This window comes from Manis javanica, chromosome 10, assembly GCF_040802235.1.
Source record: "Manis javanica isolate MJ-LG chromosome 10, MJ_LKY, whole genome shotgun sequence".
Taxonomy (NCBI): Eukaryota; Metazoa; Chordata; class Mammalia; order Pholidota; family Manidae; genus Manis; species Manis javanica.
The window spans coordinates 56497962-56515154 of NC_133165.1; positions in this window are offsets into that span (position 1 = coordinate 56497962).

Sequence of the window (17193 nt, forward strand, 5' to 3'; positions counted from 1 at the left end):
GCCAATTTTCATCCAAAAAATAACTGGAAAGAAAGCCAGATGAGTCATCTGCAGGCAGCTGATGGACCCCAGAATTCTAGTTCATCTAGAGAAGAGGTGAAGGGACATCTGAACGGCAGGAGGCGAGACGGGGATGGCAGGGAGTCACAGCTACTTTTCAAACTCCTGATGTCTGGACCAGTTTAAATCAGACTCTGGGAGTAGACCCAGACACCAGCATTTTCGCTAAAGTTTTCCAGGTGATTCCATTGTGATTCACTCCCTCCAGCCTCTGGATGCTTCTGCGAAGGCCCTTGCTTGTGTATTGGTCAGGTCTTCAGGAAGTCCATCAGTTCTTCAGGGAAGCAGAACCACCATGAGTTATGGGATGAGGGGTGCACTATAGAAATTAGACCTTCCACAATCAGGGGAAGAGCTGACGAGGCAGAGGTCTGTAAGGGGGAAAAGACAGAGGACTCACCAGCCAGCCCATCTAAGTCAGGCACATCCAGTTGGCAAGGTGGGGTTGCAGGCAGGAAGGTCTATGGGTGGCTACTGCCATGTCTGCCAAGTGTCTAGAAGACACGGGGTTGCCGTTGGTCAACAGAGCTGGCAGTCTGGCAGACAAGCTGGATGGGAAACAGCAGAGGGTGAGAATGGGCTGAAACCTCTGTGGCTCTCTCTGATTCACCTCCTTTCCTAACCATGGTGGCCCTCAATGAGCAAACACTTCTGCCTCCCTGATCTCCCACCTTTAACGTGGAACCAGACAAGGAAAGGGGTTCTGGGAAGCAGAGTTCTCAGCATTGCTGAGTTTCTAATAAAACATTCCAGCATGAATTACAAGGAATAGAAATGGACTCAAGAAGATAATTTAGTAAACATGTAAGAAAATGGGGGGAGATGTTATTACCTCAAGAGCTGGTACCCAGATTTATCTCGGGGAGGAAACAGAGTTTGCACAGAATCATACTGTGACAGACGCCTGGGGTCTTGTTCCCAAGAGCCCAACGTGTTCTGGTGTCATGGCTTCTTACACTCTGTGAAAGATGGGAGGAGGAACGTTTCTCACTTGGGTGGAGAGAGCAAGGAAGGTGCAGAGAGTGGGTCCTGTGTGTGGAAAGGGCCAAGACAAAGGAGCTGCCTTGGTTCAGGGCGGTGACAAGGGCCTTGTCAGCCAGGAATGTCAAATGCAGGTTTTTTAATTGCCATAGAGAGCTCAGGGCTACCCCTTTCCACGATCCTTAGTTCTCCTCAAAAGACCTGTGGGAGTAGCAGAGGGCTTTGTTTTTGTTGTTATGGAAACTGGTGAAGCATCTGAATTTCATACCCTCATGGATTGGGGAGAGGATCCAGGAAACCAAGCCTAGGAGAGGAGAAGAGCCGAGAATGGAAACCCTGGAAATTCAGAGACATCAGAGCAATGGATTTTGGATTTCCCTGGGCTGTGGTGACACAAGGGGCAGGCATTTCTCCAAGGGTCTGGAGAGTGGATGCCCAGGGTGCAAGAAGATGCAGCATCCTATGGACGGGCCCAGTTCAGCTGTGCTGCCTGGGGACGGGAATGGGAATTTCACGGCCAGGTTCATTCCCTGCTTTCAGGGACCACAGTCTCTCATTTGCTACTCCTGAGGCAGCTATACTATCTTCATTTCCTCCAAAGATGGGTTTTCTCTGCTCACCCACAGTGTTTGGTTTGCAAATCTCCCATCACCTAATTGGCTCTGTCTCTCTGTATCCCAGGAGAAAGGCTCTGACTAGCTGAGACTAAGTCCATCTGGACCAATCAGCTCTGGCCTGGATGAGGTAAGTGAGGAGAGGCCAGAGACCCGCACTCCCACCTGGAGCTGGTTCTCCAAGGAGTGGCAGTGGGCTGGAAGGCAGTGAGGGGCTCTGTGGTCAGGATGCTGGAGCTAGAATCCCAACACTACTAATTGGTGATCTTGGGAAAATCTCTCAACTTCTGTGAAACTTTATTTCCTCATCTGTAAGATGTGGCTCATGAAAGCATCTGCCTCATCAGGTTGCTATAAAGATGACATCAGATGATCCATCTGCAAAGTTGTTAGCATTGTGCATGGTACATGTAAGTACTCAAGAGATGTTAGTTAAATTAATAATAAGGTAACCTTACAAATTGCCCACGTCATTTCAGCACCCACTATCCCATCAGTCACCCATTGGAAACTTTCAACTATCATGCAGGTACCATCCATCCAGCTTTTGTCTCCTCTCCTGGACTCTGTAAGGGCGGAGCCCTCATCTGTACTGTTCATCGCTACATTCCCTGGACCTGGACATCATGGTTACACAACAGATGCTTGTAGCATGAACGAAGGAATAAAGAAATGCTTGAATCTCCCCAGGTGTGGAAATCCATTACTTGGTTCCAACTTTTTATAGCTCCAAGTACTTAGGGAGGCCCCTCTCATGCTGAGACAGTATCGTGATTCACTGGAGCATCTGCTGGTTCCACATAGAAGAAATAACCTCTGTCTTCCACATGACAGTCTTTCAGATGTTTCAGGACAGATCTCAGATGCTCCTGAGCCTCTCTAGTCTGTATATCCTTGTCATGGAAAAGACTTCACTCCACCCTCCAAACTCCTACCTTCTCTTGTGCGTCCTATTCAAAATCAATAATAACCTACTCCTAAAAACCAAGGCGTCAGGCCCAACGTCTGCTCTTATGAATGCATCTGCTAATTTCCAAGCTCAATTTCTTCCTGAAGGAAAGTAACATTTAATGAACACTTACATGTGGCAGGCACTGGGCTGGGCACGTCATATACATGATCTCTGTTACTCCCTGTAACCACGCCATGAGATGTACCCCCATTTGACAGATGAAGCAACTAAAGCTCACAGAGGTTAAGGTGTTGGCCCAAGATTGCGCAGCGTGTAGGTGGCAGAGCTAGAATCCAAATGGAGGAGTGATCTTTTTGTCAGAATACAATCCTGGCAAAGACCAGGACATCCCATAAGGAAAAAACAGGCTGCCCTGTCTTTGGCAGAACCTAACCAGGAGTATTGTAGCTTGACTTAATCTAATTTGAAACCCCTGAGGAGTTCAGGGGACTGAGGACAGAAGGACCAAGAATGGGCCAGAATTCCAGGTGAAAAGATCTACATAACCTGATCACTGAATGAATAGCAGCCAATGAAATAAAGGGAACAATGTCAACCAGGATATTGTCTAATGAGTGACTGGGGCCCGTTATGCTAGTGTAGACACAAAACACCAAGGCGGATCTGCTAAGCCATTTGTACTTTTCCTCCTCCCATTTCTCTCTGAGTATCCCGTCCTGGAAATAACAAAAGAGGGCTGGGGTTTACTTGAAAAGGAATGTGGAGATGAGGCCAAGTCAAGCCTTATCTGATTCTGGAGTAGGCACAGAACAAAGAGCCGAGCCCTCCTTTGAGACCATTAAGCGTTTCTCAACCTCTGCTGCCGCTCAAATCAGCAAGGTTCCAATCCCAAGCCAGGAGAGTGGGAAACCCCTTCATTGTCAGCGTTTAGTACTCAGTGCATTACTGAGCTCTCTCTCTCCCTCTCTCTCATGAGATGCTTTCTCTTGGGGATATTTCAAAGCATTATGAGAACTCAGCATAAGATGAGGCCATGCGGCTGCTCCACACGGGGTGTGCTGCCTTGCCCTCCACTCCGCCCGACCATGGCCATCTCTGTCAGGGTCCCTGCCACACTGGAGCCCAGCTCTGCACTTAGCCCTGAAACAAACGGCTGCAATCATTTAACGTGGTTAGCTGAATCATGTCCCTCAAAGATGCCCACAACCTGATTCCTGGAACCTGCGAACATGTTATCTTATGTGGCAAAAGGGACTTTGCAGCTGTGGTTAAATTAAGGATTTTCAGATGAGGAGATGGTTCTGGATTATCCAGGTGGGCCCTAAAAGCAATCACAAAGATCCTCACAAGATTCCACTCGGCTATCTCTGAAGATGAGGAAGGGACCATGAGCCAGGGAATGTAAGAAATGTAGCCCTAGAAGTTGGAAAAGGCTAGGAAAAGGATTTTCCCCTGTGGCCCAGTGAAGCCCATTTCAGACTTCCAGCCTCCAGAACTATGAGAATAAGTATGCATTGTTTTAAGACACCAAAATTGAGGCAGTTTGTTATAGCGGCCACAGGGAACTCATACATTTAGTGAAGTGTCTACACTGCAAGCTGCTGCATAACACTGTTGTGCTGTAGGAACACTGTGGACTGGACCCACAGTCGGCCCCAACCACCAGAGGTCCAGGCAGCTCTTTCCACCCAGACGTGCCAGCTTCAGGGGAGCCCTTGCAATGGGTCAGGCACTGGGAAAAGCAGGAAGCTCATTGGGAACAGAAACAGCTCAGCCTCTGCCTTCCTCAAGGCCAGCATGTAGCAGAAGAGAGACACTGAACATGTACTCACACCGATGAACATGGGCAAGGCTTCCCAGGAAAGGCTCCCAGTTACGGGGATAAGACCAGACACAGATGCGCAAGTGCTGGGAAGGCTTCCTTCAGAAGCCTGCCTGATTTGAGTCCTGGAGGCAGAGGGAGAGTTAAGAAGGCAAAGGGTGGAGGCAGGAAGAGGGGGTCCAGGCAGAGGGAGCAGCAGAAACAGAAAGGCCCCTGGGGTGGGAAGGGAACAGCCCAGGGAAGGGAACTGAAGGAGGCCACTGGGGTGGAGGGCAGGGGTGGGGGCTGTGGGTGGAGAATGGTTGGAGGAGAGAAGGGGCAACAGCCAGGACCTTGTAGGCCTTGTCATACTGACAAAGTCTGGAAAGCATTTAAAGCTGGGAGCTACGATCTGACTTGCATTTTGAGAACATCCTGAGGCCCCGAGGGCAGCAGGGTGAAAGGCTGGGAGGCTGTCGAGAGCCAAGACGGACAGGAGAATCAGGGCTTGGGTGGCGGCCATGGAGGGGAGGAAAGTGGGCAGTGAAAACTATTTTAGGAGGTAAAACTGACACAGTGTGGTGATGGATTGAATGTGCGAGGTGGCAAGTTGGGAGGGGCAAGGATGGCATCTAACTTGGGAATTTAAGGTTTCCACAGGCAGATGCAGGTGCTGGTTTGAAGTAGGCTTGGCAGGGATGGAGTGGAGGGCAGGAAGATCATGAATTTGGACTTGAACATAATGAGTTTGATGTACCTTTCAGACATGCAAATGAAGAGATCAGATATCCTATACTTTCTCCACTTTCTCAGCAATTTTCCTTTAAATATGTGTGTGTCCAGAAGACATGGTGTGGTTCTACTTATTTGGGGTACTAAGAGAGTCAAAAATCATAGAGAAAGAAAATAGAATGGTGGTTGCCAAGGGCTGGGGGAGAGGGAAATGGGGAGTTACTGTTTAATGGGGACAGAGTTTCAGTTTTGCAAGATGGAGGTTGTCAGATGGTGATGAGGGTGCACAACAATGTGAATGTGCTTAATACCACTAAACAGTACACTTAAAAATGGTCAAGATGGTGAATTTTATGTGATGCATAATCTGCCACAATAAAAATTTAGAAAAAAAATGAGTGTGTAGGAGGGAATACTTCCAAATTCATTCTATGAGGCCAGCATCACTGTGATATCAAAACCAGGCAAAGACACCACAAAAAAAAAAACGGAAATTACAGACCAATATCCCTGATGAACACAGATGCAAAAATACCCCACAAAATCTTAGCAAACCAAATACAAAACTACATCAAAAAGATCATCCATCATGATCAAGTGGGATTTATTCCAGGGCTGCAAGGCTGGTACAATATTCAAAAATCCATCAACATCATACTCCGCATCAACAAAAAGAAGGACAAAAATTATTACATGATCATCTCCATAGATGCCAAAAAAGCATTCAACAAAATTCAACATCCATTCATGATAAAAACTCTCAAGAAAATGGGTATAGAGAGCAAGTACCTCAACATATTAAAAGCCATATATAACAAACCCACAGCCAACATCATACTTAACAGTGAAAAGCTAAAAGCTTTTCCTCTAAGTTTGGGAGCAAGACAAGGATGCCCACTCTCCCCACTTTTATTCAACATAGTATTGGAGGTCCTAGCCATGGCAATCAGACAACATAAAGCAATAAAAGGCATCCAGATTGGTAATGTCACTGTTTGCAGATGACATGATATTGTAATTAAAAAACCCTAAAGAATCCACCCTAAAACTGTTAGAACTAATAACTGAATTCAGCAAAGTTGCAGGATACAGAATTAATACACAGAAATCTGTTGCATTCCTATTTACTAATGATGAACTAGCAGAAAGAGAAATCAGGAAAACAATTCCATTTACAAGTACATCAAAAAGAATAAAATACCTAGGAATAAACCTAACAAAGGAGGTGAAAAACCTATACCCTGAAAACTACAAGACACTCATGAGAGAAATTAAAGAAGACACCAATAAGTGGAAATACATCCCATGCTATGGATGTCTTAATAATTAATAGGAAGAATTAATATTGTCAAAATGGCCATTCTGCCTAAAGCAATATACAGATTCAATGCAATCCCTATCAAAATACCAACAGCATTCTTCAATGAACTAGAACAAATACTTCTAAAATTCATATGGAACCACAAAAGACCCCGAATAACCAAAGCAATTCTGAGAAGGAAGAATAAAGCTGGGGGAATTATGCTCCCCAACTTCAAGCTATACTACAAAGTCACAGTAATCAAAACAATTTGGTACTGGCACAAGAACAGACCCATAGATCAATGGAACAGTATAAAGAGCCCAAATATAAAACCACACATATATGGCCAATTAATATATGATAAAAGGGCCATGGATATACAATGGGGAAATGAAAGCCTCTTCAAGAACTGGTGTTGGCAAAACTGGACAGCTACATGTAAGATAATGAAACTGGATTCTTGTCTAACTCCATACACAGAAGTAAACTTGAAATGGATCAAAGACCTGAATGTAAGATATGAAACCATAAAACTCTTAGAAGAAAACATTAGGCAAAAATCTCTTGAATATAAACATGAGCAGCTTTTTTCAGAACACATTTCCTCGGATAAGGGAAACAAAAGCAAAAATGAACAAGTGGGACTATATCAAACTAAAAGGCTTCTGTAAAGCATAGGACACCATCAGTAGAACAAAAAGACATCTTACAGTATGGGAGAATATATTTGTAAACAACATATCCAACAAGGGGTTAACATCCAAAATATATAAAGAACTCACACATGTCAACACCCAGAAAGCAAGTAACCCTGTATCCTTGAGATAATTTGATTTATTCAAGTGTCTACTCTTGACATTTGTCCCTAAGTGGTCAGACTCATGGGCATGAGGGGGAAATTCAGTGAGGTCACAAGTCAAGAGCTTAGTGTAGGGCGTAGCCCAGAGGTAGCAATTACATGTTAGCTATTCTTGTCATTGAGCATTTGCTGTGTACCAGAAGCCACACACACACACACACACAGGCTTGATGCAAAGGACAGTAAATGCAAAGTGACAGGTATTGTCCCCACACTAGCAAAAGTAACCTCTGGCCCCTCTTGAGCACCTTTAAGCTGAAGGAGCTCATGTTCTGTGTCTTCCTTCCTTTTAAAACATGGGGAGGATATTGTAAATGCCAGTCACATGTTTGTAATGCTAGAAACATTCTATACATAAGAACAGAGGCTTAATTATAGTTTTAGAACTGAAGTACTTCACTCTTTGAGAACGTAAAAAATAAAACTTGGAAGTATAAAAATAGAAATAGATTGGAAAGTAAGACCTAGGCACTCATTGAATCATCTTTTACGAGGCAGGGGATGGGGAGGTAGTTGGTACGTCCTAACAGTTACATATTAAGAAATACAAGAGTCCTCTTAAAACTATACACTAGAAGTAATGAAAACCAATACCACTAACAGAAGTCACCTTTCTGAGTTGGGATTAAAGATAAACCAGAGGAAGACAGACTTTTAATTTTCATGACTGTGATATGTATGTATTATTTATAGACTATGAACACCCCAAACTCTGTTGTAGCCACTGAACTCACAATTATCCATGTTTTTTCACCAAAAGCTTGAGAGCTGGCTTTCCCCTCTCCCCCAACTCCATCCTTAGGGAGGAGCTGCATGGAGATTTCAGCATTTCCTGGATCCAATACATGGATTGTTGATGTCTTTGTCTGTTCTTTTTATTCAGGTTGACCACATCCATTCCTTTAATTCAGTAACTGCCTGCAAGTGGGTGAGCCCTGAGTCTCTACATCTAGTTCAGTGGTTCTCCCTATAATTCACACAAAAACACAGAACTGCCAGTTGCTCATGTCTACTTGGCAAACCTATGGGTGCCTCAAACTCATCATTTCCAGTCTCGGTTCTCTGTTATTGGAATCACCTGACCTAACAGAACACATGGTCTTTGTTGATAACTTCTCCCACACGATCAATCCTTCATGGAGTTGTTTTGAAAAATAAACCCCCAAAAACATGGGGTGGGGAGGGATTGTTTCTGAGCACTCGTGCACTGGTATAGTTTATTCCCAGATGAAAGGGAGGAGGTTTCTGATATGCAGAAAGTGTATGTTCTAGAACCTTCTTCTCAGAACTGTGCAAAGCGATCATGTGTGTGAAGAGAGCTGAATAAATGGCAGCTCTGAATATCACAGTCCCTTGCATGGGGAAGGTCCAAGAAAGTAGCACTGAGAACATGGGTTTTGAAAGCAGAAGAGCTGGGTCAGAGCAGGTTGTTCTGTTTCTCCGAGCCTCAGTCTTCCTTGTCTGCAGAATGGGATAATCCCATGACAGGCCTCATGGAGTTGAGAGAAATCGGTGAAAGTGGGTGAGGGGTGCCTGGCACGTGCGTGGAAAAGGCGCTGCTATGGCTCTTTTGGGTAGCACTGTGGGTTGGGAGGCCAGGTAGCGAGTCTCCCAGAAAGGCTGTCTCCTAACCCTCTGCTTTTGCTTTGTTTTGCTTTTAAACTCTCACTGTTTAATTGCTGGAGCCCAATATCTCTGGGAAGACGACCTGTCATTCCTCGGGAATGCTCTGTGTTCTGTCGACAAAACATTTTCGAATTGTGTGAGTCAGAGGCCGCTAACGACCAGAGGAGAGGTACCGGCATTTCTGCCCATGCTACACACGAGGGCCCTGCAGCTCAGAGAGAGCCCGCCCAGCTCACCCGGCACTGTGGATCTCAGGCCTCTCTGAACCCGGAGCGTGCGCTTTTCCCGACACCACCATGGGCGGGTGCCACCTCCGGGTCCAGCTTCTCCTCTTGCCCCTTTCCTCTCCTCTAAGGGGTAACATAGAAAGAGACAGCCCCACCTGAACTCCCGGCACCAGGGTCTCAGTTAGAGCAGGAGATTCCAAAGCCCACCTTCTCTAGGTGGCACGAGAATTAGATGAGCTTTTAGAATAAATGCACACAATGCCTTTATCCCAGTGCCTGACCCACAGCAATAAATCATAAATGTTAGGCTCTGTGGGGTCCTCCCCCTCCACACCCCGTCCTTTGCTCGGCCACTTCCCCGAGGCACTCACATAAACCTGAGCTCAGACTCCCGTCAGACCAAGACTTCCCGGAGACGCTGAATTTTTACCATCTCCAGTTTAATCTCCTCGGGCATCATGCAACCACTGTGGAAAGTAGTATGGAGGTTCCTTAAAAAAGTGAAAATAGAAATACCATACAACCCAGTAACTCCACTTCTAGGAATTTACCCAAAGAAAACAAAATCTCTGATTTGAAAAGATATGTGCACCCCTATGTTTACTGCTGCATTATTTACAATAGCCAAGGTATGGAAGCAACCGAAGTGTCCATCAATAGATGAATGGAAAAAGATGTGGTACATATACACAATGGAATATTATTCAGCCACAAAAAAGAAATCCTGCCATTTGCAACAACATAGATGGGCCTAGAGGGTATTATGCTAAATGAAATAAGCCAAGTGGAGAAAGACAAATGCCCTATGATTTCACTTATTTACAGAACCTAAAAATAAAACAAAACAACAGTAGACTCACAGACACTGAGAAGTGACTGGTGGTTAGCATGGAGGAGGGCTTGGGGTGGATGCATGAAATAGATGAAGGGGATAAGGGGTCACAAAAATCTCAAACATAATATAAATTAGTCACAGGGGTGAAAGTACAGCATAGATAATATAGTCAATAGTTCTATAACATCTTCCTGTGCTGACAGATCATAACTGCACCAGTTGGGGTGAGGATTTAATAGTTTGTGCAACTGTTGAATCACTATGTTGTATACTTGAAACCTATATAATACTGTATGTGAACTATATACTTCAATATAAATAATAAATAATGATTTATTTAAAAAATAATAATATCATAGTCTGTCTTCAAGGAAGTGCGTATAACTCCCCACCCATAAGGGTGGGCTGTACTTAGTGACTTCCTTCAAAGAGGACAGGGAGAAGGAAAGAATACTGCAGGCAGATGCAACTGCAAGTACAGACTCCCTGAGATGGAAACATGCTGCATATTCAAGGACAGAGAGAAGGCCAGTGTGGGTGGAGCAACAAGAGAAAGGGGAGGCATGTTACAGGGTAGAGACAGGCAGGGGCCAGATGATGCAAAGCATGGGCCATGGTGGAAGATTTGGATTTTATTCCCAATGGTTCTCTGTCCCAGTGGTCCCCCCGCCTATAGGAGGATTTTAAATAGGGGAACGATGAGATCCAATGGCATTTTTAAAAGTCACTGTCTTCCGTGAAAGAGTGCCCTGTTGAGGGAGCCTCTGAAGGTTGGTGTACGATTAAATACATCATAACATGTGCAAAGTGCTTAGTCCAAGGTCTGGTCACAGCAAGTGATCAATAAAGGCAATAGAATAAAATAAAATACGTGCTAGCAATGAATGCACTACTGCAGCTAAGCAGAGATGCTTGCTACTTCTTCCCTCTTAGCCACAGCTCTCTGCTGCTCCCACTGTCCATGGATCTCTGCAGAGGGTGGGGCAGCCCTGAGGTCGCTGGCTATCCTGCTGCCACACTCAGGGCCGACTAGCTGGGGTATGGCAGACGTCTCAGGGAGGCAGAGTGTCTGCAGGCACATGCACCCAGGCACACAAGGCGGGGTCTGAAACACCAGCCCAAGACTCAGTCAGCCCTGGACTGTGTCCTGCGGGTTCCCTGAAAAGGTAACAGAATATGTCATCCCCAAATTTGCCACTTTGACATGAAAATTATTTTGAGCTGAAGGTATTTGAGAAAAAACATGAAAGAAAAGCTCTCTGCCCTCCCCCTATTTGCCTAAAGCAGGACAGAAATTTGTAAAGGTGAAAGACACAACAACTTTAGATCCTCATCAGCTTGGAGATGGCACCAGAGCAATCTACATAAGGTAACACTAACTCGCCCTTATCTTCCATTAGTGTTCCACATACATTTACCTTCCTATAAGAAACCAAGTTCTTTTCCTTGGTCTTACCCCTTTTCTAAAAATGTATTGTTCTTTTGTTAAGATGCTATATAAGTCCAATTTCTAACCACTATCATAAGTTACTCATCACTGGGTACTCCCATGTGTAGGCATGATGCACACGTTAATAAACTTCTGTTTGTTTTTCTCATGTTAATCTGCCCTTTTTCAGTCTAATTTACAAGGCCTCAGCCAGGGAGTCTAAGAAGGGCAGAGGAAAAAGACATTCCCCCCAACACACACCTGCTTGGCATCTCTTAAGGTGGGTGTAGATAAGCAAGCGCCACAGTCTTGGTCTGGCAGAGGATGCAGGAAAAGCTGCTGAGTCTGAAATGGGTCATTGAGAGTTAAAAAAAAAAAAAAAGAGCAGGGTTTGTAATAAATTATATTTGGTGAAAGGTAGGACCAGCTAGGCTCTGCGGTGGGGCAGGAGTGGGGAGCAGAGCAAACTGTCAACAATACCCCCGAGCCTGGAAATCTCCAACATGAATCATTGAGAGCCCACATCAGAACACAGCTATTTTGAGCCCAGCTAGCAAACTGGGCTCTGTCTGCCTTTACTGAGAGTGGTGAATGGCTGAGCCAGGCGGTTAGCTATTCAAGTGACTGCTTCCCCTACAGAGAATTTCTACCAACTGAGTGGTCTGAGTCTAGGCCCCCACCCCCACGATTTCAAGGAAAATGAAAAATAAGGCTCTCTGTAGCTCCAGGTTTGCCAAGCTCAGAAAGCCTGCTTCCAGAGAAGCCAGAACCTGCACAGAGAATTTTGCCCATGAGAAGGAAAGCGATTCCTCTGAGAAGAATGGGTGTGAAGGGCAATTTCCTGCTTCTGGTAGCTCCCTCCATCATTCTGTTCAGGACATTTAGATTCTAAATGTCACAGTGTGATGTCTTGGATGTGGAGAGGACATGTGTTGACTCTGCCTCCCAGCAGCCATTCATCTTTCCTTGGTCACAGGAACCCCTATTCCTGTTGGAGAACCAACGTGGGCAGCACTGCCCGGTCTTGGGGGCTGTGGGTTGTTCCTTTGCCCCAGCCCACTGCGGCTGGTTCAGAAGGGCGTGGGGCCCAATAACGAAACGGAAGTAATCCAACACAAAAGTTTTCTGTGAACTCTTGGAGGAAGAGAGATGCTGTCCGACTGCTAGCTGGACATGAACCTGTCATTATAGGGATACTGATGGCAAAGCCTTCATGGAGGGGGAGGAGCCAAGAGACGGAGAGAAATAGATGAGGTACTTTGAACCCCCACCGTAAAGTCACACAGTGCATTCCCTAGTTGCTCAAACAGCTTGAGTTTTCTGTTGCATACAACCAAGAGTCACACAAACACTCAACATCTTTTAAGAGGAATGCGTAAGGAGGAGCTGGGAGTGAAAATGCCCTTGGCCCATTAGGGCTGTGGGGAGTCCTCTGGCTCCCGCCCCGCCTACAGTCAGAATGCCAACACAGCCATCTCCTAAAGCAGGCACCCCGGTCTGCAGCCCGAGGGCCAGATCCAGCCCACTACGGTTTTTGTACAGAGACTGAGCCAAGCATGGTTTTTACATTTTTATATTGTTGGGAAAAAAATCAAAAGAAAGATAACAGATGATGACATATGAGAATTGTACAAAATTTGTATTTCAGTGTCCACAAATAAAGCTTTATTGAAACATAGCCATGCCCATTTATTTACATATGTTTAATATGTGCTGCTTTCACACAACAAAGTTGAATGTTCGGAATAGAGGCCATATGGCCTTAAAGACAAAAATATTTACTATTAGCTCTTTCAGAAAAGGTTTGCAGACCCTTATCCTAAAGTGTCCTTTAGATATCTAGGAAAAGAGATTCTGTAACTTGCCTTTCATAAAGTAGGACATTGAGGGCCTTAAGTTCCAAACTTAAGATGCTGATAAACTTGGTAGAACAATTGGTTTTTCTTTCCAGGTAAAATGAGCAGAACTACTAATTATTTATGTAAGCTTGTTTAAGGGAAACCTTTACGCTTTAAAGGCTATAAACTGAAAGTACCACCTAGAATTTAAATCACAATCTTAATGATATATTCAATTTTAGTCATGGTTGTTTAGCCCTATTTTTCCATGATCATCAAAATTCTCTTTCTAACATCTTCTATTTTTTTGCATAATCTGAGAAATAATCTAAGCCTTAATTGAAATGAACTATCCAGTAAGAATAATAATAGCTATTATTTGTTAACCTTTTACTCTTTGCCAGGCAGAGTTCTGAGCATTTTACTTATATTAACACATTTAATGGTCCCAATAACTCTACCAAGTAGGTACTATTATCATACCCATTTGGTAAACAAGAAAACTAAAGTATAGAGACAGGTTAAGTAATTCACCTCAGGTCACACAGCCAGCAAATACTGGGGCTGGGATTCAACCCTAGTAATCTAGCCCCCTAAGTGGACCACACTGTCAGGTAGACCATCTCAGCTCTATTTAAAAGGGTTTGAGGGTAACAAAATTTCACTACTATTTGAATTTTAATTAGTAGCATAATAAAACATATGCTTTTTTTTTACTTCTTAAAATGCCATGTTTTCTGGAAAATGTCTCTTCTCTGAACCATCTATGTGGTCAAGTTCATACCACATAAATTCCACCCCTCTCCAGTCACCCACATCTGACTGGACCACATGTGAGCCATCTGAACCACGTGGGCCAATGGGCTCCTTCCCTGAGACTTAGGCACTGAGATTCAGATTCCAGCCTCAAACTGCTGTCTTAAAACAGAAACCTAGCAGCTGTTAGTCACAAGTGCTGAAAACCCAGAGAAAGCCACTCTTCCATGTGAGAGCAGAATAATGGAGAAATGAGAAGAAAAACACAGATAAGAAATGGAGGTGGAGGAAGGGAACCTCTGGTTCACAACATGCTCTAGTCCCTTCCTGAATTCCAAGGGAGCTCTACCCCCGGGTCCCATGAGACACCACCCCACCGCACCCCCCCGCGATGGTTTCTACTGTCTTAGGGAACCGGAACTGAGATCTGTGTGTGGGTGTGCTTACAGCTGTAAGAAGGATCCTACCCTAGAGGAGCTCAGAAGAGCCATCATAAGCTGGGTAATGGGGTGGTGGGGGGTGGGTGAGATAAAAGTGGAAAGTTTTGTACTACAATTGAAGAGAATCGTTAAGAGGATCTAGAACTGTGCACTTATGGCTCTTTAAATTAATTAAAACTAAATGTTTCAATTAAAAATTCAGTTCCTTGGTCATAGCCACCTTTCAAGTGCTTTACAGTCACAATGTGGCTAAGTGACAGTCCTATCACAGCACAGAAACAGAACATTTCCATGATTGCAGAAGCTTGTATTGGACAGAATTTTGTCACAATGTTTCTCAATTCAAGGTAGTGTGAGACACTTGTGACGTTTGCGACAGCACTGAAGTTTTTATTCATTAATAGTGAACACCATTCAGCTAACAGGACTAAGAAATTTAAGTAGGATGACTTTTACATATTGTTGTTTTGTGTGTAAAGAGATGAAAGATTAGTTTTATATATCTAAAGAAGTACACATTTAAATTGCTGATTTATGGACTATGTGGATTAAGCACTTTAAGAATTGGCCAGACTTTTATGTTTAAAATATAACTTGAATTGAAACCTGGCTTTCACAGCCCACCAAGAGTGTGGCCTTCACTGTACCCATGAACTGGCCAAGTAAGAGTCTCTGTGTTAAAGTCCTTTGATCCATAATCAAATCTTTAAAAAAAATTGTATTTTTAAAAATTTAGGTGAAATACATGTGACGTGAAATTAACCATTTGAAAGTGAACAGTTCGGTGGCATTTGGTACATTCACAGTGTTGTGCAACTTACTACCTCGAGGTTCCAAACTCTCTCATCGCCTCCAAAGGAAATCATACTCTTTAAGCAATCATTTAACACTCCCCCTTTCCCAGCTTTTGGCAACCACCAAACTACTTTCTGGGTGCATGAATGCACCTATTCTGAATATTTCATGTGAATGGAACTGTACATGTGATCTGTTGTGTCTGGCTTATTGCATCATTATCAAATTTTAACTAACAGTTTTAAGATTCACAGTATCATCTGTGTTAAACCATAGGCAGTACTGTTGCCTGACTGTCTTTTGGTAAAATCTTTCACTTTTTGTTTTAAAATTTTTGGTAATATATACCTTTTATCACAGCCAGTTCATTAATCTTCCTTTATCATAAATGATAGCATTAGTTTCTTTTAATTTGAGGTATGGCAGTTTTATTAACTAGTACACTTCTGATAAACTTTCCCACCTAATTAGAATTGTTCTTTTTTGAATACTTGATGAGGGTGTGCTCTTGATGAGGATGTATCTTCTGAACATGGAGATACCATTAGAAAATATGAAACTGATTTCATTCCTTGGGAGGTTTATTGACTAGCAGATACGAAGCATGCAGCACTTGGAAATCAAGCCCCAGTGGTTATGTTTGCCAGCCATGAACAAGTGACTTTGGACCTGGTAGAATTCTAAGCCTCCGCTCATTAGTAGCCAGTAAATCTGGATGTGATGTATATTATGAGTAATAGGAGTAGAATGAGAAAGGGTTGGAGATGTGTGTGAATGTGTATGTGTGTGAGAGAAGAGAGTGGTTACAAATACACTGACAAGTTTAAATGTAAAGAACATGTTGCTGTATCTGTGATTTTTCTGATTCATTGTTCCAAAAACATCAGTTCGCAGATGTTGCCACCATTGCCATTTGAATTGTAATGTGCTCCGTGGTCTGAATGCAAGGATAAGCTTTTTTCTTCCATCCTGGGGAAACTATTGTCAGCTTATTTTGAGGCCCTTTAATGTCGTCATTACGTGTATATTAATAACTTAATTGCTGTTTGTACTTGACCCTGTCTCTGCCTCTGTAAGCTGTACAAACTCAAGACAAATGCATTATAAATGTAGGGTGTTTTGAAAAATAAAACCATGAACAGATTTTCATTATGCTGCGTTATGCAGCCATGGAGGTAGTCTTATGACTGATGTCACTGTCCTGAGAGGTGCCTTACAGCCTTATGCTTGTATTGTATATTTGTAAATCTAAGAGTTGGTTGTAGAACCAGGTGTTGAGGTGTGTGTACTGTTGGATCTTATAAAGCCCATTTGCAGTTTGGGATGTCTTATAAGTGATGAGAGAGCCCCCCATACTGATTGTCTCCATCTTCCTTGCCTTACAATGCTTGACCATCCTAACTGTGTCACCACTTACTCGGTTTACTTTTACTGAGGGATTTTCAGCAGGGGCTGTCTGAGGAAGGGCAAGGTGGCATTTGTGTAACTTGGAGAAGCCCATTCTAATATGTCAGAATGTTTGGTAAGTTACCGCTTACTTCATAGGGTTGGGGGGGAGCTTAAATAAGATAGCAGTCAGCACATGAGGGCTCAATAAAAATTTAAATGGATTTAGGGTAACTTGCCACAACCTCCAACCCTACCTCCAGCACTTTCTATCCCTGTCTGGCCCATAATAGATATGCAGTATATGTTAGTTGATAGAATTGAACTGATGGCTCATTACATATTAGGGAGTGGCGAGTCAGTTGTTGAATATCTCCTAGGTGCGAGGAGTTCTTTAATTGAAACTAAACAAATGCGTACTCTCATTCAGTGCTCTGAGCAATCCTGTCAGGCAGATGACATGTCATTTCCATGATTCAGTGAAATAATTGCCTTTCGCAACTTGTACGTGACACTCTAGGCTTTAAAGTCAGGAGTCAGCTCAGTGCTGGCCTGTCAGCACCAGCGTCTGCTGCCTCCTCCATCCTGAGGTTGGCAC